This window comes from Corapipo altera, unplaced genomic scaffold, assembly GCF_003945725.1.
Source record: "Corapipo altera isolate COAL_440 unplaced genomic scaffold, ASM394572v1 0, whole genome shotgun sequence".
Classification (NCBI taxonomy): Eukaryota; Metazoa; Chordata; class Aves; order Passeriformes; family Pipridae; genus Corapipo; species Corapipo altera.
In genome coordinates, this window is record NW_020884872.1 from 67,108,794 (window position 1) to 67,132,510 (window position 23,717).

A 23,717-nucleotide genomic window follows, 5' to 3' on the forward strand; every position below is an offset into this window, starting at 1 on the left:
GGGCCCGGCCGCCAGGGGGCGCCGGCGGCTTCCGGCGGCAGCGGTGGGCGGTGCCTCGCTGCCGCCGCGCGAACGCTCCCCGCGCGCCGCCGGGGGCGATGGCGGCGCCGCTGCCGTTGTCTGTGCCCTTGTCCCTATCCCTATCCCTGCCCGCGGCGGCGCTAGCGACCCTCACCACCCTCCTGCCCGTCCTGGTGAGAACCGCGCACCGCGGTCACGGCAGGCCCGGGGGGCTCCGTGGCGGGGGCGGTGCGCGGGGCCGCCCCGTGCCTGCCCCCCACCATGCGGAGCGGGGCCACTGCCCGCGGGTCGCGGTCCTGCCAGGGGGTCCCGGGGGGCTGCAGCGGGCCCGGGCAGGACTGGCCCTGGAGCAGCAGGTGGCACCTGGAGCCGTGCGGGCAGCAGCTGGCGGGGCTGCGCTGGTGCGGGGGTTGGTGCAGGCAAGGCGTCCGGGGACCTGCGGAGGGGATAAAGACGCCTTGGGAAATGTCCTGGTAACGCCCGCTCGCGGTAACCATTTGGGAAATCGCTGTGTCTCTGCGTGGCTGAAATACCCTGCAAGTTGCAGAAATTGGACACACTGGAAGGTGGAATTCTGCTGCCTGTCCGCAGTGCCACGTATGCCTCCTGCCCGGGGAGGTGTTGGAGTCCTCCTGTCCACGTATGCCTCCTGTCCCTGGAGGTGTTTCCTGGACGTGGCACTCAGTGCCATGGTGTAGTTGACATGGTGGTGTTCGGTTGTAGGTTGGACTCGATGATCTCAGAGGTATTTTCCAACCTAATTGATTCTGTGATTCTGTGTGTGGTGTTACCAAATAAAGTGCTCCAAACCCCAGTTCCATGGCTTTATTTTAGCTATTCATAAGGTCATCAGAGCCTCTTGTTTTGCAAGCACATGGCTGGCTGGTCATCAGCCAAGGCCTTGATTTCAGTGGCGCAGAGTGGGATCAGGGGCCGCACCAGTTTGTGTGCTTGGGATTACTTGGGGAAGGGGCTGTGTGCGCTTGGACCACAACTTTGGAGGCATCTGCATGCTTTGCAGTCAAAAATAGTAACAAACCAATGATGCTGACAGTGGTCAGACTAGGAGTAACCAAACGACATGAGAGGATTTTAGTCCTGTGTGATTCAATCAGTGGATGAAGTTCCACAGCATTGACCCACCTCATTATTGAAATACATTTGGTTGCCCTTGTAGCACATTCAACAGCTAGGTCAACTTCTAATAGAATGCTCAACAACTTTTCTTATTTCTTTTTCATCATAGATTTGTGCAGTTGCTTATGTAACTCCCAAAAAAATGTCAACCCTTCACCGACGCAAAGAAGAGAAATTCTTCGTAAGCACTGAAGGCAGGAAAGAACCTGTATGAAGTACACATGATCCCCCTACAAGGGAACTCTGTTGTGGTGCCTTCATATGATGAAGAAGACTGGTGTAAGATTTTTCTTGTTTTGAGGAAAAGAAGAAAATCTGTCTGTTGTTACTGTAATAATGCAGAGGTCAGTTATGTTTGGGGTAGATTCTGGCAGGCCAGATTATGTATCAGATTTTGGACACAATTTCCAGAAAACAGTCCAATTACATTGAATTTCAAAATTAAGTCATTGTATAACTTGATTTCTGCTGCAAAAAATAGCATGGGGCACTTGTAACTACGAGTCCTCTATTTTAATGGACCCCAGAAGAATGGTTGTTCATTGCTCCTGTAAATGCTGCAAGGCAAGAAGTAAAAAAAAAGACTTTTAAAACTGATTTGAGAGCTTTCCACCCTTTAAACAGCAGCAGCTTCAGACGAGCAGAAAAAAGGATGATCTCACAGGTTCGTGTTTGACATGGCCATAGATACGAGTACCTGATACTGAGTGAAGGCTTTCAGATGTGATAGAAATAATCAAACATGGTAGTACAGAAGCTGTCAGCTTGCTTAAGTAGATAAAGTCAGTGCTGGTTTTCAAGGTCAGTCATGAAGAATGATTTCTTTTTCTTTTAATCTTGTGTAGAGAATTACAAATTTCAAAATGAAAAATTGGTTCCTCAGAAGAAATATTTTTATCGTGCCTTTTATCATGTGCATGATTTTCTTCAGTGTTCTTTCTGCATTCAGAAAGGACAGAACTTTGAGTTGCAGCTGCTAAGCTTGTTTGCTGAAGGTAGTGTCGTATGAAAGAGTCGATTTGCTCAGCTTTGCTTTGTGGTTGTTCACAGCTTGCTTGTCCAAGTGCTTCTGGTGCTTTACCTGTTGTAATCTACTAACCTGACCTCCTCCACCTTTTCTCTAGTACCTCTTATGATGGATGAAGCTTTGGATTATCTAGAAAAAAGACAGGTATTTTCTTTTTGCATTCAAAATTCATTATATTTTGGTGTATTATGTATAATAAACAGTGATCTAGTTACTTTGTTATGTTGGTGTATATTAAACAGTAATACTTGGCTACTTAGAAGTAACACTTCGGTCCCTTATCAGTTATTTTTAGATCAATTGCAAAAAAAGTATTTTTAAATTAAGTAAAAATTTAATATAATGCTATGGGATGAAAAAATCTTCATGTGAATGTTATCTTTCCAAGACAAAGCTAAAGATTAGCCATACATTTAACTTTCTAAAATAAATACTTGTTTGTTCCAACAAGTTTCTTAAGTATCTGTTCTTCATTATGATTTGTTCTCTGGGTAAGAAGCCCATTGCGAAAGTTTGAGGATTTGTTCTTTTTGGGTTTTCTCAACAGTGATAATGTTCCGAGTGTTCATCTTTTACAACTGAATTGATTTTTCAGTTCTGGATGGTAGCGTGACAACCCAGTGTAATGGTACATTCATCAAGTATGGCAAAATTCTTTAATTATGCCATGTTAACAAATTTACTGTATCATATTAGTGTCAGTTGGCAACTATGAATGATTTAAAACCTGCTGGAGAGAAAAGAATAATGATGTTTGAAAGACCTACTACCTACTTAAGAAATTGGATTAAATATATTATTTCTGCTTTTATTTTCAAGAAGCGAGACTTATGAAGTCATAGTGGTTAATGATGGCAGTAAAGATCAAACTACAAAGGTAAGAAAAACAATTGTCTTCCCAAGCAATCAGAGGTGTGGCATTTTGTACTATGTTTGTGGAATGTAACAGTTTTTTGCATTTATATTTTGGTACTTGAAATAGTTGACAATTCAAGTTCATATTTCTGAGTGCTTTCTGTCATTGTTCTTTATGCATCATGGATGTCACGTATGCAGATGAATACACATATAATTCTTTTGCAAATTCTAGTTTTCTTGGTTGGCAAATGTGACAGCCATTTTCCTGCAGCTGAGATTCTCAGAATTCTAATCCTAACTTCAAGAAATTTCTTACAAAATACTCTATGTATGCATAGGGATGATGTGAATATGAACTTGAGGAAGCTAAAAAGTCTTTTAAAATACCCAATTCATACTATGATTGACAGAACATCTGACATAGTTCTTCTTCACACTCTTCCTGGCATTGTTGATTTAAAAATCCCTGTGTCAGTAGAAGTATTTTCAAAACAGTTTTGTATTCTTGTGGTTCAGCTTTGATGTATGTCACTGGAAAGGAAGGCTCGCTAACTTGAGGGCTTTTTTTACTACTGCTTGGAAGATGTTTGAGGTAGCTACTAAAATGCATACTGCTTTTTGATTTACTTTCCTTAAGTTTGTCCATTAAGGATTGCTCGTAAATATTTTTGACTACTGTGCATTCCTTCTGGCACCTCTTTTAACTGAGCATACAACGGCTGGACTTACAAGCACTCAAGACAACCTTTAGAAAAAATTAAGATGAGAAAACTCATGCTTTCTCTTCCTCACAGCATGGAACAAAATCTGCAGATTTTTGCAGTGTGAATGGGATTTTAGATCAATGTGAATTTTTCTTTAAAACCACAAACAGCAGCAAGACAAGTGATAAATAGGTGACTGTAGTAGAAAATTATATTTCTTTTATTAACTATTGGTGTTAATATAAAAGGTCTGTAATAGTATAAGTTAAATTAAGTTTGAGGTTTTTGGAGGTGGGAGGATGGGGTTTGGAGTATCCTGTTCTTTTGAACATGACTAGTTTCTTCAGTCTTCTTGTTTTGACTGTGAACTGGTTTTTATTTTCCCGAACAGACTCCAGCGAACACTGGCAATGTATTTGTGCTGACTGAAGTGGTTATACCTCTGTGCTGTTAATTTATTTTCTTTTAAAGGGTGAGCAAATGTAAACTTCTACTTTGACTCCTGGGTTTGTTTTATGGTGGTTTTTTTGTGTGTCTGTCAGGTTGCAATGGAGTACTGCAAGAAATATGGAAGTGACAAAGTGTAAGTGCTTTCTTCGGTAAAAAATCAAGGGAAAGGAGGAGCAGTCAGCATGGTAATAGATACTTTCATCTCCTTCTCTGTTTGAACCACCAAATATGCAGAAGATAGGCTTGTTCTGATTGACATTTTGAATTCAATGCATTAACAAAATGATTATGAGAAAACTGAGTACAGATTCTATAAATTAAAGCAAAACCTGTTTTTCAAAATAAGCTTATTTGAGATCTTGGAAACAGTATTATCTTGCCAGGAAGATCAATAATGAAGACATTTTTTTGCATGAGATTTCAAAGGGAAAAAAAAAACCTTGAATTTCATATTCATGTTAGTTCCACTTAGAAATAGACTTGTGTTTATAAAAGACAACCAAGAAAAAAAAAACAACAACCAAACTGTTACAGATTAAAGTTAAGTTTTTGTAGACAAAATACAGCCAAATTTGCAAACTTTGTTCTTCAGGACATAGATGTGTTTTTTAAAATGGCTAATAAAGAAGCATTCTCATCCAGCAAAGTTTGTTTTTACTGAAGCCCACTGTCATCACCCACACTCGATAGCAGAAACAGCACAGTTTATGCTTTCACATAGACATTATCCTCAAATCTTGTTGTCCTAAAAATAAAACAGCTGTTACACATTTTGAGGGAATATTTTTTCCTAAGATGAATAACACTTTCCTTTTACGAAAAGGAAAGTATTATCTGTGAGTTATCAGTGACTTGTCTTTATCTGTATTTTATGCTCTATCTTTAATGTGTCAATTTTATTTTTTTATGAAAAATGAATAAATATAGGAAATGGAGAGAACATTATATTAGAACATATGGAACTTTTGTAAGGTATATACTTCTGAAGTTATTTCAAGAGATGGAGAAAATCCTCTGTGTGATACACTTTTGCAGTGCCGAGTGTAGAGTGGATGTGTATACAACTACTTCCTTGACAGGGTTTTCCAAACTCACACATGCTTCGTTGTGACAGTACTTCGGTCAAACCCACTGCTAATTGTTTTCCTGTCTGGACCCCTTCAAAAATTGTGAAATTTTCCTGACCAAGGATATAGCAAAACAAGCTGTGAGACCTGTGCATCACAAACGTTTTGCAGTGAGACTGTGACTTAAGACTGAATCTTAAATTAGTTTTGAGAAATAGCTCTTGAATTCTCTTGAAACAGTGTTGGGAAAAACTACCTCTGCATCCTCCTTTCCATAGCTGAAATGACAAAGAAAAGCCATTCAGTGCAGTGGCAGCTGCTAATCACTGCTTCTTTTGCTCCCTTCTACAGCTGACTGTAGCAACTTGTTGACTTTTAGATTTTGGTTTGTGAAGCTTTTAGTTTGGAACCTTCTCTTCAGAGGGATTGTTAGCCTTTTGTGCTCATGCATTGTGTATCACTGTGGGACACCACACAGTGTGTAAAGTCTCTAGATGTTATTATAGGTTGGTAAATTGTGGTTAGTAGCAGAATATTAAGACTCACTTGTGTTGAATCTGTGAGATATCACTGTTCTTGTTACTACATTAGGTTTTTGGAGTCTTTTGCATCTAGCTTATGACAAATACTAATTTCAAAAGTGTTGATTTTTATTGACTATTTTCATTGGAGGGTGTCTTTAGTTCTCGGGGGAAAAAAATTCTTATGGCTGATGCAGATGGAGCTACAAAATTTGCAGATACTGAAAAAGTAGAAGAAGGTCTAAAAAATCTCCAGCCATGACCTGTGAGTATAAATTCTCATGGCTTTAGTTTAATACACATGCACAGAGATTGACCTTTGTAATTCTCTTCAACTTTTTTGAAATCCAGCTGAAGATGTAGGTGTAAGTCTGAAGACCTAAGTGTAAGCTTAGAAGCTTCAAGAATGGGCGGTCAGAAAGAACTTCCACAGAGTTCTTAACTGCTTTGCATCCAGTGGACCTACTTTAAATGCAGTACAGAATGCTCTATTTATTCTTCCTTTAACTTCTTTGAAGTTGTTCTGTTCTGTATAAATACCATGTGTTGCCTACTTAGTTTTCTTTGTTAACTGTTTTGTATTTTCATTTTATCTGATGTCATCCTGTATACCTTTAAGGATGCATCTTAATTTCACCTTCTTTTAAAGAGGTTTTCTTTTCTCAGGGTCCTTAGTTAAATGACAGTGTTTGGAAGAACTTTTATTGTAAATAAAAATTCAAAAACCTGTGGAACAAGAACACCTCCCTGGATAGTCATTCTTTTTTGAGAGCTTGACTTGAAAGAACTGAGGTTTATTTTCTGCTTAAACACATATGAGTGAGGTACTTGTAGCTAGTTTCCCAAAGTGCCAGAAGTGATGTGCAGGCTTCCAGCCAGAGCTGCAAGGGATGTACCTGTGGAATGAGTCATAGTCTGTGAGTTCAGAAGCACAAGTACAGGAGCCAACAGGCAGCAGTGTGACCCTGATGCTTTTTGCTACGAGGGCAGCAGCAGCTGTAGATTTGAGAGATTTTATGTGAGAAACAGTAGCACGAGAACAATGCTAAACTTTTCGTTTTCATTGCATTTATTTCATTTGAGGTTATATGTTTTTCTAACACCATGGCATTTTATTTGTTTGAAGGTACATCAGTGCAACAAGTACTTCATTCTGTTACCCTTCCATTGCACAATATTTAAGGAAAACATTCAGTTCCTAGGAATGCTGCATGCTTATCTGTGCTGTTAAACATATATACTGTATTCCTACAGTAAGCAGTGTAAGCTAAACCAAACCTGAATAAATTGAAGTAATTTGTATGCGCCATATACAAACTGTAACAAACTTCAGATTATCTGTAAACTGTAGAAAAGACTGATTTAGGCTCAGAATTTAGCAGTAGAAGAAGTGCAGCTAGAAGAAGCAGAAAAGTATATACTTTGAGGTTTTATATGGTTCTCAATACAAGATTCCACTGATTCTGAAATACTAGTTTAAGTGTTTCAGAATACTAGTTTAATTTATATTCCTATACAGAACCAGATGGCTATTTCCTGTGGTTCTAGAGCTTATCTACTCTACAGATTTTGCAATTAAAGAATCAATATTTGTAAAAGAATGGAAGCTAAAAATAAGGAAAATATTGTCATAAGTGTAGATTGTGATCCATCACGTACAAAGGATGTGTTCTGGATTTCAGGCACTTTGTACTTGTTTCAGTCAGTGTTCCAATTTATGGATTTAATTTTTTGAGTTCAGAACATGTCACGAACAGAGCCTCTAAACCCTGATAAAATTGGTAACTAGTAACCAGTACTGGGGCTAGAGTGGAAGGAAAATGAGTTCATTTATTACTGATTCCCTTCCAGTGCAAGAGCTTGACCTGCAGATCTTGAAACCTGTTTAAAGTGATTTAAGGATAATTAGCAGCCAACTGTTTAAAGAGTATCTCAATTCTTGGTAAAGTGGTGTAATTTTTCTGTATTACTCATTGTAAAATTTCTGAGTTTTGAACACACAGACAGTACTGTTCTGTGTGTGGCTCTTGTGGAATAAACAGTGATGCATAGGCACATGACCTTATCTTGCATCTGGTTTTCTGATGTCTTGGCAGAGAGTAGTTGACAAAGTACAGGCATGGGACTTGTATTGCAACAGACACGTTGCTGGGCTCATTTTTTCAGCATCATTGGATGTGCTCATCATGTTGAATGTTTTCAGGAGTAAGGTTTGTTTATACTGATGCTTAATACTTGAAATAATTCTAAAATATATACACAACTGCTAAAATAGTTACAAAAGTTCGAAGCAAGATACACTGATAATGTTCAGAAATTTGAACCCAGGAAAAATGCTTCATTGTATGATCAGGTACCGAACGCAGATAAACTTTCTTCAGTGCACTCATACTTCTTTTCATCTTCGAAGGTCTTGCTACATAGGGGAGAGGACTTTTATCTTTTCATACAAAAGTACAATTTTTAGGATGTGTCTGTGCTCTGTTTCCTGTTTCTCCACGTATTTCTGATTTTAATAAAGGAATCACCAACTGATTGGGTAGAACTGATTTGTTTGAAATATGTAGCCCATTTCATTTCGTCATCCAGCTGTCCCTAGTCTGAAACAAAAATACAGAAAGACTACTACAGTGGGAAGAAAATACCCATTCTGTAGCGCAATAGGTATAAAACAGTTGCAGAACAGTCTTTTAGATGTTGGGATGTCTCTCTCTACTTAGTGGCATCTAAAACAGTAGAATGAAGCTGTGATAAGCAGCTGTATAGGATTTATTGAGACCAGAATTTCACCTTAAATTCAGTCTGAAGACATCAAGAATTCTGTTCTGCCTCCAGAATTGTTAATGTACTTTAATGAATCTAAAATATGACAGGTATAAATAGTCTTATGAGTGATAATCATAACCCAGGAACACCTTTTTGTGAAGTGCACAGTTTCACTGTCTGACAATCATGCAGCCTCTTAGTGCTTCCCTTTTGGCACTAGTGGCAGCCTTGTGTTCTTGGTCACAGAGCCAAAGAAACCACACCAGATCCACCATTAACCTGGGACTGGAGCACTTTTTGAAAGGCACAACCTATGGATTTTAATTTAAGCCAAAGGCTGTTGCATAATAAGCTGAGCATCTTCTCATTTTTCAAGTGAGGTTCTATATTGTTAGGTTTGAAGGCATCTCTTTTCACCCAGAGATGCTTACCAGTTAAATTGATGGCTCCTAAAGATTTTACATGATACTTAGTTTGCAGTCTTAGATACAATCGCTTAAATTGAGCTTAAGACCAGCAGCGAGTTCAGAAGTGATTTGTAGATCAGAGTTCTGGTTGTTTAGGAACTGTCTTGAATAAAAGACTAAGAGCGACCTCTGCAAATCCAAACTTCAGCCTCTGGAGTCCACGGACAAACTTATCTGCATGATTATTGCATCAAGAACAAAAATGTAACCAAAGAGTAGGCTGGGAGAACACTTACCAGGAACATAAAATATATCTCTGAAAGCAAAAGAACAAAAGAGATGACTGTGTAACATTGCTGGAAATATAAAATGAAACATTATCTTGCACAGTAGCCTTTACTTAAGACCTGATTTTTACTTGGTCCATCGTATACTGCAAAAAGGTGCATTCTCCAGTTGCATTTCTTAAGTGCCTTAACGTGGTGTGTGCAAGCTCTGGAGATCATTCAGTCTTGAATGAAAGAAGTTGGGTGGTAAATAACAGGAGATGCTCCCATCTGAGTTTTTTAATAATTAAAAACTTTTTCAATTTTTGTGTTGGACTAGCAGCTCGAACCTGTTTAGTTTAAACCTGTTTAGTGTATTCTTAAGAGTAGCACTTTATGGTGTCCTGCTGGCTTATTGTCTGTCTTGGTAACTTTTGAATTTATTGCATCTGTTCAGCCAATTTTTAGAAAAACAAGAGGACTAGACAGAGGGAAAAAATAGCTTATAAGTGTCCAGTGAAGTACAGTGTGTAACATGCCATGCTCTTCCTCCTTTACTCTTCTTTTCCTTGCGGAATTCCCAAAGAATCGTGCAGAAGATACTGTGGTCTTCCCACTCATTATTTGAAATCCAGGTGCAGATTCCTGCTTTACTTAATAAAGCATTTTTCCAAGTGAAAAACTGCTGTGAATTGGGGAAAGAAGAAAAAAGAACTTGGGACTTCCCTTATCCTAGGCTGTGCTTGACTGGCAAGTCTTTCCCTTTCAGCTGTAATTTTGTTTCACTGTAACAATTGATACCTTCTATTTTCCTCCCAATGCAAAACAGAAACAGTTTACAAACTTTGAAAGCTGTCACAAAACAGGATTATTGTCCTGTAAGACAGCTCTGTTCAAGCACTTCACTCATCACTTAAATGAAACCATCTTACTTACTGCCTTTTGTCCACAGCGCTCTTATTTTCAAACTCGTCTTATGTACAGGTTCCACTTCCTTGTTTGTTTTCTCTGTGTTAAAGAGATCAGAGACACACAGTGAGGATTTAAAAGTCTAACCAGAGAAGCTGCCTTGTAGACTTTCTCAACTCTTCATATAGAACAGTGGTAAATTGTTCCTTTTTTGTTGGTTTTTTTTTTTTTTTTTAATAATTGAACATGGTTTGGAAAAGTAATTTTAGTATTGCAGCTACTATGAAGCATGTCATGTCTGACTATAAATCCTAGCTGCTCAGTTTAATCAGTTGTAGTACTGCTTGCATGGCAGCTTAGATTTCTTGTTATGTTCAAATATCCTGGTAATTGCTAGAAATTCCATGTTCTTTACAATTCAGTACTGCTTAAGCAAAACCTTTTACCTAGAATCAATATCTGATGTTTGTAATTGCTGAAGACTCAAAGTGAAAACAAATGCTTATTCTTTTCTTATTTTCTTTCTAAAATATTTGATGAGAGGACTACTGATAGATATCATAAGTCTAAGACAACAGAAGATGATTCATAGTCTTTGAATTACTTTAGAGCTCCTTTTGTTGTAATTTAGCTAGAACATTTCCCTTATGAGTGATACAGTCATGAGTACTGTTAAGGGACTGAAACACTGTTTCCACACAATTACTATAATTTCTGTAAATTTCCTGCACCGAAATTGTTGCTAAAAAGGATAGTTTAATTAAGTATAATCAAATATTTTCAAACTGTTGTCTTCATTCAAGAAAATCTCTCCTGGGCTACTGCTTGCTGACAGGGAACAGAATTACTGAACAGTGTTCCCGTACAAAAATGAGTGCAAGCCTACAGTGCCTAGTCAATTCCAATACATCTAGTTTTAGTTGAGGTTTGGCAGTGATAGTTGAGCTACATTGCTCCTCCAGAATGAAATTGTGAATGTAGTGTTTGGGCACACAAGTGTGGAACACAGAGCTTCTGTTGTATGGAATCTGTAACTGTGAGCAGTCAATGTTCAGAAAATCACTGTCTCACTTTTCTACCCAAGTGGTTTGCATATTGCTTTAAGGAAACTATAGCTGAGCCAGAAGTATGATTTGTGCTGCTGTCTCCAAACCCAAACTTGATCTGTAAAGTTCTGTAAATTTCACATAGAGGGATTTTCTAAATACATGGTTAAACACATATGTGAGATCCAGAAGTGCACATCCCAAAATTGCCGTATTTAACTTCATTTTATAAATTAAGTTCTTCAAGAAGAAAACTGAAAGAAATAAATGGGGATAATAAGTTTAAGCTGTAAAAATGCAATCTTAACTTTTATTTTTTTCAGACTGAAGATTCTGATTCTAATTGCACTTACTGGTTATATAAAGTGTTTTCTACAGAAAAAATCTTCACAAGTTTTCTTCTGCCGCTTCAATTTTGTTGCACCAAAGGAATGAAAGAGTAAAAATAAATGTGCTGTACCCCATTATCTGGGAATAGAGGCAATGAAAAAAGGATATTGCTGACTTATAGTAATTATATTGTTGATGTGTAACACACCAGATTTTCATATTTTAGTTCATTGTGCCTTGTATGTACTGCTATAAAATTGGCCTTCTAGTCTTGCACTTTTATTTACAGTAATCCAAAAACTAATCCCTTATTTATCAAAAATGTACTGGTTAGTGAAGAGGAACATTTGTTTTGTTTGTCAAGGAAAGAATAACACAAATTCTTCCAATAAAGAAGCTCTTCAGATAATTCCAAGTCACAAATTTGCCTAAAACAACAATAGTTTGTTTGGGTTTTTTAGTTTGGTTTAATTTTCTGCTAAAACAGGAAATATATTGTCTGGTTTTATCTTCATCTGTCCATCAACAGTCTCTGTGTTTCCCTGCTTCCAATTTCATGTTTATTGGCTAATTTAAACCAAATCTGGCAGAACAGTAGAGATTTGAAGATCAAAAGCTTTGGCAAGTTTTGTGGAAACTGAAACTCTCTTAGAGGAGAGAAACTCAGATTATTGCCACCGCTGAAGAAAAAAAACTACAATAAAGATTCAAAAGGTACTTACCAGCTTCACAGCTAGTCATTTAGCATGTGCAACTGGAAGATAACTTGTCAGTGGACAAAACTGAGTACTGTCCCTTTCCCAGTTAATATTTATAAGACCTGGAAATAAACTGGGACATGGGGAGATATGGGGGGGATATGGGGAGAGTGGATAAATTAAAAGAAATTATAGTCCTAAGTTAAATGTCAGTGTTGTACAAACAAGTGCAATAATTGCAGTTGGAAATTAGATAGGGACGTCAAATAGTTGTCCCACAGATCTTCCATAGATACTTTTGAATGTAATTATGTGAGAATCAGAAATAGACCAGTAGTGGAAGCCTTTTCTTTTAAACAAATCTGGCCCCTAATACCTTTCCATTGCATAACGTGTGTAAAAAGGAAAATAAAAACTGGTTAGATATTGTGTCATAGAGGTTCTGTACCTACCACGAGTATGAAGACATAAGAGTAAGAAGTAGTCATCAGTATTGTATTTCTGCTGGAACCTGGAACAATGTGGGGTCCTCAGCTGTGTTACAGAACAACTCATTCATACTGAGACCAGAATGAGTTGCAGAGAAACCACTATCTTGATATTGGGTAAAAGGCTCTGAAAGCTGGGTTTGTTACAGCCTCTGCATCACTGCACTGGGGCTATTCAACATCTGAAGAAATTGTTTGATTCTCTTGGAGTCTTAAAATCCTACAAGTGAAGTGCAGCTCTGTTAGGTATTGAAAGAAGAGTTCAGGGTGGTCAGAGCTCAGATGTTCTGGGAATAATGGAGAATAATGGAGAGTGCTGGAAAATATTCAACAAACAAGCATCATTTAATCGAATAAAAGCCATCTGAGAGCATCCTGGTCCTTGAGTCTGTCGAGGGCTCCCCAGCTGCTGCACTGGAGCATGTGGTGAGCTGTTGAAGGGAATGAATGTGAGGCTTCTGCGAAAACCAGATCATCTGTCCTGTCTGCTCAAGTTTTGTCATGCTTGGATTTTTTGGGGTACTACAATGCTAGGTGAATTCTTATGTGAGCACATAACAAATATTTAGACTAAAATTCATGCAAAACGTGTTTACTCATGATGTTAATATAAAATTACTATAAAATCAGCTACCTAGTAATTCCTACCTGCTTAGACCTTCACTTTTTTATGCTTTCTTCATGTTTTCCATTCCAGTGGACATTGATGGCAATATCACCTCTTTAATGTTAAAAATACTAGGAAACAGACCACATTTTTCTTCTTGCTGTGGTGAATTTGATTTATAGTTGCTTATATTTAGGAAATCTTGAAAGCAAACTGAAGTATACAAGGAAAAATTACAGTTTTATCATTATGGCAATAAGGATCATGTAACACTTTTTAAAGAGAGACCAACAGATTTCCTAGAATATTTTGTTAATCTAACCTTAAAGTTTAGAAAGAATTTGAAAATCAATAGATTTTGCAAACTGTTTAAATATCCAATATTAAGTAGTAATGCCTAAATCCTAAACAAGCCTTTTAGTGAGTGTTCTCATTGTCTTTTTGTTTAACTGTTCTTTGGAGAGCTGGCTCTGTATATATGAATGCAAACCAAACATTCTTGAAATTTACTTTCTAAATAGCAGTGTTTTGACATTAGTTTGAAATGAGAGCAACCTTCTGAACTGAGAGCATATGCTTTGTGTTTTAGGTTCTGAATCTGATTACACCATTAATCTGTTTTTCAGAAATGGATGGAGCACATTTTTTAATTTAAGACTTAAAAGAAAATTAAAAGAGATATTATAAAAACATAACAGAGACAGTTGTAATTACTTCAGGCTACAAAAGAAGGTCTAGCTCTGCATCTACAGTCTTGACTTGAGAAATGTAACTGTGTTAAATTTTGATGCACAGGAGAAATATTGGAAAATTAAATGGTCTCACTGGCAGAATTTTCCTATCCTAAATTTGATCATTGCTTTCTTCTGACAACCAAACAAAATTATAAATTTCCTTCCAGCTAGAAAATGTCCATCCTTAGGAGAACCAGACATAGCAGCGATTACTGTCCTACCTGGAATAATGATAAAAAACATAGTTCTAGTCCTGATTTGGTTGACAAACTTTTGTGAAGTTGCAATTTATTATGATATTACCCAAGCCAGCAGATCACTGGTTAGATCAAATGGTTGCTATTACTTTTGTCTATAAAAGTTGCCTTGTGCACTGAACAAGCCATGCTGTTTCACTTTTAAAACTGGAAAGATCAATATAAAAAATTAACATTTGTTTATCCAGTTTGTCACTAATCTCTAAATGTGACTCACCATATAAAAATTACAGAAAAATAAGCATTCATATTGCTACAGGGATTTTTTTCCCACTTCTTTGGCATTGTAGACCAACACAAGCAGTGGAATGAATTTTTTTCCTGGTTTTCTGCATGGCACGTAGAATTGTTTATTAATGTGTAATCAACACAAAAACATTTTGCTATTTTAACTTTGTCTCTTTTGTTTTACAAAAAGTCTTGCTCCTGGCACACATATGTGGACTTTCAAAAGCCCTAGTTTAGCTAGAGCAGTGCTGGCAGACTAACCCATTTGACATCTTGTTTCATTCTCAGACCTCTTTGATTATTGGAATTTTTCTCTACCCATTAAGAGTTTACTGGAAAACCATATCATGAGTGTACAAAAGTCCTGAATTCCAGTTAAAACTTTATAACTGAAGGTCTGAATTTATTTTTTGAAACTCATAATATAGGACCAGGAAAAAAAGAAGAGTCCTAGTGCAATTTTAAAATACAGAATAATTTTTCAGGATACGTATTTTATAAGCTCAAGCACTTTAAGTGTTCAGTTTAAAAGGATGGAATTCAATTAAACACCTACCAACTTGGTGTTCAAATGAATTTTAGCCAGCATTGTCTTAAATCGTAACTTAACCAAAACACAACTACCTGGAGAAATTTTTCTTTATTTTACATTACATATTAGTGTCAATTAACACTTAATGGAGCCACTGTTAGAAATAGATGGGGAAATTGTTCACACCATATATTTTTGTGTGTCTAAATTTTGGATCTAAACTTAGCTTGGAGCCTGAATTCATTCAGGCTGGAGCCAAACTTGCATATTCTGAGCTGTGTGTCCCTCTTCCAAGAGGCACCTACTTTGAGTCTCTGCAGCAGGATGAAGTATGTGGTGTGAGTAATACCTTGCTGTTATTAACTAGTCACAAATGGCTTCCTGGCAAATCGCACTCACCGACTCATCCACTGGTGTGGCTTTGATCTCCTCTAGGACGGGCTCCATGTGACATACCCGCACTTAAATCCTGGCTGTGGAAGCTCCTGTATGGTTCTTCTATACCATCTGCGTCTGGTGATCTGCAGTATGGATGTAATGCTATCAGTGTATTGAACATACTGCTGTCTTTATTCTCTGATTAACTATTCTGGTATACTGAAAGGTGGTGGGGCAAAGGGAAGGAAAAAGATACCCCAGTGATATTCTACTAAAGTCATTCTCCCTTCAGCTTTGAATAGGTTTTTTTTTTAATTTTGGGGTATGTTCACTGTTACCCAAATGGCAACCACATGTAACAATATTAGTGGTAAACCTGATTAATTTCTGTACTTTTAATCTTTTACTTTGAGCACTGTAGTTCACAGAACTATTTAATGTTGTTGTTCTGTGATGTATATGCTGACATTCCAGTAATCAGTTGTCCACAGGAATTGCTGCAAATAACAGTTCACTAGGCTAATACTTTATGTAGTAATACTTTTAGAGGAGCTCATATAGTCTAATTCATCAGACAATTATTCTGCGTCTCTTAAGATTTTTAGTCATTTAAGTAGTAAGTATTACAAAATTAGATTTAGTCTTAATACACATGATTCATAAACATTCAAAGGTGAATACATGGGCGTTTTGGCTTACAAACGTAAAATGTCAGCAAAAAAATTAAATAATATAACTTCAGCAAAAGAGACTGTGGCGTAAGTAATGAAATAATATTCAGGCCTCATTTAAAGAAAGCAGTAAAATGGCACGGCTGCTTTGAGCAGATTCAATTCACCAAGGAAAAAAAATGTATTCCTGTAACTGTTTTGGTGACAATTAAAAGGTCTGTGTCCTGATCGAAATCAAATTTAGAAAATAGCTCTAAACTCTCCATACACAGTAAGCGTAGTCTCTGTAGATAACATTTGTTTATGCTACCTTTGCAGCACATTTCAAAGTCGACTGCTGTTGTTGCATTCATTAATAGTTTTGCAAAAATACACTGCTAAAAAGGAGAGGGTGGTTTGAGGTAGAAGGAAGTAACATCTGAACTCGGCTAGCAGCCTGCTAAAGTATGACTCTGTGCCTACTCTTGGTCACCTGTCTGTCTCTTTCTACCCTTTCTGTAATGTTAAATGGAATTACCAATGACTTGAATTCAAGCAACCCTTGAAGCATGAATGAATAATGTGAGGGTTTTATTGCATACATTTTCTCCAGTAAGAGATTTTTTTTCATTTTAAAAGAAAAATGTCTCGGACTTAGCAATGAGAATTTAAGGAGAATCTAAACTTATGAAGTTACTGAGAGAAAATGTGGACTAATGTTGAATCGTACTTGACTGCCTCACAGCTGCATTTTCAAGACCCCTCTGTAAGCTGGCCTTGAACATCTGTTCCCTTGACTTCAAACTGGGAATCTTACCAACAGCTTGGCTAAAATGTTTCTAGTTCCTTAACCTTCAAGGTTTAGTTTTCTGGGGAAAAAAACCCAAAACCTCTGTATTTGAATATATTTTGAATCTAGTAGAAACTACATGTGGAAGGCCATTGACAGTTTTTTTTCCAATAGGGACCAGTATTTTAAAAAGCTGCTTAAAACTCATTTAAGGAACAAGAACATCCCTAGGAAAAAAAAAAAAAGACCTAGCAGTCAGTAAATCAAAGAAATTTAACAAAAATCACCAGAATCTTCATAATTGGGATTTGCATTCACCCTTGTCAATAGTAACTACTGGCAGTTTCATATGCTGGTTTTTACATGAGCATTACAAGCTGCTAAGCTACTTGTCTGATATCAAAAGCTTCAGTGCTTCAGGTCCAGAAGGCCCATTTGAGCATGCAGTTGCAACAATGAAACACACAAACAATTCTCTGTGCAGAGAACTGAGAGGATTGAGGTATATTTTGGACAAAGTGGGCAGAAAAGGGCAGCTGATTTACAGCAGGATCACCTCCCCAGTTCATTTTGCTGCACAACCTGCAAAAATTTGTGCCAGCAAAAAACACAGGTGTCTCAAGAGGGTTTCTGTGTTGTGCTTTAAATGGTCACTGGATAAAGTAAAACTGTTGTTCAGGTTTTGTTATGCACAGTAACTTAGGTAATTTCTCACTTCTGTGCTGCTGCCTTGAGTTTGTTGACTTAGAAAGTACAAGGAGAAATCATCAAATCGGCATAAAGCCACAGCAGGTAGTTGTCCCCTTTGATGAAACTTCTAAAGATGTGGAATGACACTGTATGTTTGACTGCTTGGTCTTCATGGTCTTTAAAAATGGTTAAACTATGATAGCAGAATGCAGTGAAGTGTTGTTGTTACTGTTGTAATATTGTATATTGCCTGTGTTCTGAGATGTTCAGTCAGGGAAATAAATTTCCCTTCCATGTGCATCTGACCTGTAGAGCACTGATATCAACTGCATAACGGAACAATTAGTTCAGTTATGCGCTTTATACCAATTAAATCAGGCAAGGGATTTAATTAACATTGCCACTGTCTTTCTTCTAGAAATAAGTGTGACTGTATTTTCTATTTCCTGTTCTTCTTCAGGGCATTTGACGTGGAACTTCTTTATATAGCCCAGCACTTGAAAATACCTATAGCAGAAGTTGCTGTCAACTGGACTGAAATAGAAGGTAGGCAAATTGTTTATATTCTTGTAAGATTCCTTACATGTCAATCCAGAATAAAGTATCCAGTGGTCTGCCCATATTTCACTCAGTTTTGGTAACACACAACGTTCTTTCCATGCAAATTTTGGACTTCCTGTCCTTGCCAGCCTTCTTCCATGGCTTGGTACAGGAAGAGTAGGTGAAGGAGTAACAAGGGAGAGAAACTCTGCACTCCCACTGGAGGCAAAAGTAGGTAGTTATACTGCTAGGACAAAACACTACTTTAACATGTCCTCTTGCTATAATGTGTTAATACAAATAGAGCAATTGTAAAACACTGTGCAGGAAGTCTGACCATCATCGCTTATTGATTCAACTCCACTTCACTGTGTCTTGCCTTCCAGAATTCTCAGCTCTTAAGGCCTCCTCTGAGGCAGCATCTCTTCTGAAGATGTGATGTTCTTTCAGACCCATAGGGAGGTCTCTGACACTGGGTTACTGGAAAGTATAGCTCCATGCATATTTTGTCATAGCAAAGCCAGCTGAAGAGGTACTGCTGGCATCTGCTCACTTACCTCCCATCAAAAGCAGTTCCTCCATTTTTTTTACCCTTTTTGTGTTTTTTGTCTTTTCTCAATCTGAATCTCTTCCCCTCAACACAACTCCTGAACAACAGACAGTACAATGAACTGCAGTGATGATGAAGGGTGCAAGTAGAGAAAATCCTGAGACAGCTTTGCTAGAAAGGAAATGCTTCCTTTCGATTCAGTTCCACACGTACATTACACCTATCACAAATGTTAGCAGAGATGGAAGAAGGCTTGGTTTCGTGGTGTAGGTTCCTTACTTGCCTGAAGATTGGCACATTCATATTACTGCTGTAAGATAAGGTGGTGGTCCTCTTCTCCAAAGTTGATAAAAAGATCATTTGACTAATTATTGGTGTTCAGGTTCCTATTTACTTGAATAAAGCCCTGTCATGGAGAAGACTGTGCATCTTGTCACATACATGGAATTATTGTGCTGCGTGCAAGCTAGAATCTCCCACTTGCGGCATAATGTTATTACTATAAAGCAATAACTCTCAAAATATAAATTTTTATTAATGTTAAGATCTAGGTTGTGTGACTGAGTGTGCTGAGAATGCAGAGTTTCAAGACTGCTTAGGTGTGTGTCTTGCCAGTGATCATTTTTTTCTGATAATGTCCTGATTTTCTTCTTCATTAATCACAGGTTCTAAGTTAGTAGAAGTTTGGAGCTGGCTGCAGATGGGCAGGGATCTTCTTTTTATATGACTGCGATATATGACTGGTGCCTGGCAGCTTGAAAGAAGAAAATATAATTAGGTTATTTACATTTTCCAAATATATTATTATATTTAATGGAACATGAGAACAGTTTCAATCAAGTGAAGTAGTGATGAAAGCTGAGGTAATTTGTCATTGCTCCTCCTCTTGTATGTTTAATTTTTGCAGCATGTATGGGTTTTGTAAGATTGCCAGCAGGAAATTTGTACATTTTTAAAAGAGAAAGCATTTCAAAAAAGATTTTCTTACCTGATAATCAGTTTTTATTTTATTAAATAGTAGCTTTAACATGTCTTATAAATTATTTCAAATAAATATATCTACTTTTGTCTCATCACACTTCTGGAATTTCCATATACATATTAAAAAGAGGCACTCTATTCTGCATTGTGCAATGTTGTGTCGTGAATGACCTCAACCATTTGTTTCTGTGATATCTGGAAATTTTAGGCCATATTGCAACTTGGAATTATCATTCATGGTTCACACTGATGCATGTTTAGATTCAATGTTATGGGAAACATTAATGGATTTTACTGAGTTATAACAGTAATGTTCTTAAGGTTGTTCTCAGGACTTTTCAGTAGTCTCTTAAAATTCCAGATGTTTTTGTCTGAAGCTGAAATAGTTTTCCTGAGATCAAACTGCAGATCATGTGCAGATTGTAGAAGGTCCAAGACCAAGCACATTTAGGTTTAAAATGTTGTCTTTTATAAATGTGTTTTGTTCGTGTGTACTAATTATTCCTACCTACTCAAGGCTAGAAGTCCTTGACATCTAGAGGTCTGAAGTGAAGAGGGTATGGAAAGCTAGTTCAAAGCATGCAAAAATGAGACCCAGTGTACACTGGGGGGGCTGTGCATTAGCAATACCAATCTGATGTTGTCACACTTCAAATGAGATCAGAGAGGGAGGGAAGGGTCTTGAGTCTTTCATAGTAATGTCATACTATGTTACAGTACAGTAACACAGTTTCATTTGTGCTTTCAAAATACTTGTGTATTGCCAACAAACTAAGCCAGTCTGTCTTTCAGAAATGTACAAATTTCAACAGATGTAAAGAATGAATGGTATATGTTTGTACTTTCACATGGAAATTCACTGGTGATTTTTCTTATTCTTTCTGTAATATTGACTTGAATTTTGTTCCTGTTAGGGTTACCGCAGTTTTCTATCAAGTGCTGGAATAAATTCTCAAAAAATATATTCAGTTTGATTTCGCAGGCTTTATTCTCTTGCCTAGTCCAGATACATCTCTGTCACTTCTGCAGAATCAATCACAACTCCTCAATGCCATTACTAGAATAAAATACCAGCTTCTCAGTTTTTGTAAAGTGAATTTCTGTGATCAAACCTAAACAGTAATAGCTCTGCTTATAATTGAAGTTGCCCACCAGTTTTCAAAAGTAGATTCCCAAAATTTTCCTCACATCTTACCTTAGAATTGAGCATGTTTGAAATTTTAATAAAAGCAGCTCACCTCTTTCAAATTATGAGGCTTAGGCCATCCATTATTTTTAGCATGATAAGTAAACATCTGGTGATGTCTTCTTAAGAAAAATTCTTCTTTTGAATCATATGCCAAAGGTTGGAAAGAAGGTGCTAAATATATTATATTTTTTTATATAATTTCACAGAATCACAGTATAGTTAGGGTTGGAAGGGACCTCTGGAGATCATCTGGTACCCTGCCAGAGAAGGGTTACCTACAGCAGGTTACACAGGAATGTATCTGGGTGATGTCTGAATGTCTCTAGAGACTCCATGGCCTCCCTGGTCAGCCTGTTCCACTGCTCTGCCACCCTCAATGTAAAGTTCTTCCTCACGTTGAGGTAGAACTTCTTGTGTTTCACTTGAGCATATTCTACAAACTTTTTTCAAAACTGTGCAGATAAACTCTCCAGTAACTCTCTCCTTATTGAGCAGTCTCCTTTAGCAACTGTGCATATGTCAGGCCAACAAAATACTCGATTCCTTCCACCTTAGAGATGTAGAAGTAAGACCACATTTACAGTCTCAGCACTTTGTGGAGTTGAGTGCTAGAACTTGTTTGCAGGGAATTCTCTTATTGTTTCAGTGGGTTTGATAGATAAAGGTCACTACATGTCTCCATAGTCCGTAGACTGAGGTGGACAGACATGGCACTGGTCACATCCGTATGTCCCTTCTCAGCTGCCTGTCAAAGCAGGCTTGCTTCTTCTAAACTGCCTGCTGGGGATAGTCCTTGACCTGCACTGACCACCACACTGTGCCCAAAAGTATTTTGGGAGCAGAGATAGACAGCTGTGAGACACCTGCTACAGTGTGGTTTGCTTCTATAGATGTGGCCTGATGTATTCCATTGCAGTGGAGATAAAAGCTGAACTGGAATAAAAAAAGGAGTAAACTGGGACAGAAGGAGAATGCGGAGAAGTAGAAAAGGAGACTGATCTGGGGCTGAGATTGACAGACAGAGAGTGAAATAGAAGACTTACTTTACCTGAGAAGGATGGTTAGCTTCACCTTCTGTCACTCATGTACCAATCAGAAGTCTTCCGGGTAACATACCTAATTCCTGCCTAGTATTTGAAGCTTATGAAATACTAGACACACAGGCTGTCACAGGTGACCAGAACACCACCAGGCACACGCTCTAACAGAAGTTTAGACTCACACTTGGTTTTAGGTTTTTGCTCTGCTCTGCTCTGTGTTCCTTCAGGCTCAACATACCTCAACAATCCCAGAATCAAGGGAAGATTATCCTAAGCACCATTTCAGAAGCAGATGTACTGGTTTAATTGCACACAGCCATAAAGAGGAGTGTTCCTGCTCCCTCTACACCTGTTCTTTGGCTGCTTAGAGGCTCCCTCAAGCCACTTCAGCTCACTAGAATGGCAGGATGCTGTCTTGTTTGCTATTTTTTCCTTTCTTCTGAGGTAGTTTTCTGCCATTTCAGTGATCCCTGAGTGGTCCAGCAGGCACAGGTGCAGCAGCAAGAGGAGGGCTTCCCCTTTTCACAGACGTGAACTAACCACAAGTTTAAAGACTGACTTGTCACCTGGAAGCTAGTACACTTTTCAAGAACAGGAAATGTGAATTTAAATTCCCCCTTTTTTAAGCCTAGGTAAGACCTGAGGTCCTGTTGCCCTCTTAAAATGAGACTTTTAAGCCCTGGCTCTGTATTCCAGGGCCCCCACTTGATTTTAGAGTGTCACAAGATAGAATGGGAGGCTAAGCAGACAACTTCCCTGATCACCAAAGCTGTCATTCAAATCAGTCCTCTGCCTAACTGGTCCTCACTCTTCTCTTTATAAATTTGCAGAGATACATTTCTATTTCAGTGGACTCTTAACCTTTACTATTTCTTCCTACCCTTGCATTTGCAGGGGTGACCCAGGGAGGTGAAAGTCTTCTATGTTACTGTCCTGCATGACCCAGCCCTCCAAAGACACATCAAAACAAATTATTCTCACAAACTTTAAAAAGGAAATAAAAACAAACAGAGAAAATCTACATGATAATTTTGCAACATTCTTACCAACATCAATGTCTGCATAGTTAGTGCTTTCATAAATAGAAATTTCAATGTTTAAAAAAAATATTTTTATATCTCTCCATAAAAGCCTTACTTTTCTGCACCCTTTAATACTTCATAAGAGACTTTTTCAAGGGGCGACTTAATATCAAAGAGTTGTCTTTGAAAAACACATGCAGAAAAAGCAAGTTACTGAAAAAGGTTCAGTAGTTTACCCAAGTTTTCTTCACATTGTAATTTTTTATCACAACTCAAAGCAACAGCAATGCAGTATCCCTTGATGTACACTTAGCTTTTATCCTTACAAGCTATTTTTTTAACTCATATTTTAAATATCAATTGGAAAACCAGTAAAAATATCTTTTTACTCTCAGGCATGTCTGCAGATGTGCAGTATGTTTTCTTTGACAACTCTAGCAGTTAATATCTCAAACAGGTTTCAACAACACTGCAGCATTATCACAAGGCAGGGTAACTCTTAAATGAGTAATAACACAGCTTTAATCAGTTTTAACCTATATAAAGTTCTCAGAGATCACTGTTGTGAAGTGTAAGCAGACAAACGTAGAAGATGGCTCCAGCTCATTCTGCAGAATTGCGTTCAGCAATACATAGATTTGCAACTCTCAAAGCTTCTGTGCGGACCATTCCACCACTGCCAATGTCCAGGTTAGTTTTTTCACCATAGGAAATTAAATTATATCAATATGTATAAGCACAGCAACATTTCCAAGCCATTGAATAGTCCCAGACAGTATTTAACTTGAATTCTCTGCTAATGTTTAAGGCTCTGGAGACCCATCCATAATTATT

General features: G+C 37.7%; 1 long non-coding RNA gene across 12 annotated transcripts; it reads left to right on the forward strand.

Moving 5' to 3' along the window:
* Nucleotides 1-92: 92 nt before the first annotated feature.
* LOC113950622 lies at nucleotides 93-20,596 on the forward strand. 12 transcript variants are annotated; one of them, XR_003528821.1, is made up of 6 exons: nucleotides 301-2,329; nucleotides 3,008-3,062; nucleotides 4,139-4,219; nucleotides 5,937-6,050; nucleotides 18,022-18,107; nucleotides 18,488-20,596. It is a non-coding gene; the product is annotated as an uncharacterized LOC113950622 (long non-coding RNA). The 12 variants fall into 12 exon arrangements; XR_003528808.1 differs by having other exon boundaries at nucleotides 303-2,329; nucleotides 3,005-3,062; XR_003528829.1 differs by lacking the exons at nucleotides 4,139-4,219; nucleotides 5,937-6,050 and adding an exon at nucleotides 93-194 and having other exon boundaries at nucleotides 1,268-2,329; nucleotides 3,005-3,062.
* The last annotated feature ends 3,121 nt before the right edge of the window (nucleotides 20,597-23,717 follow it).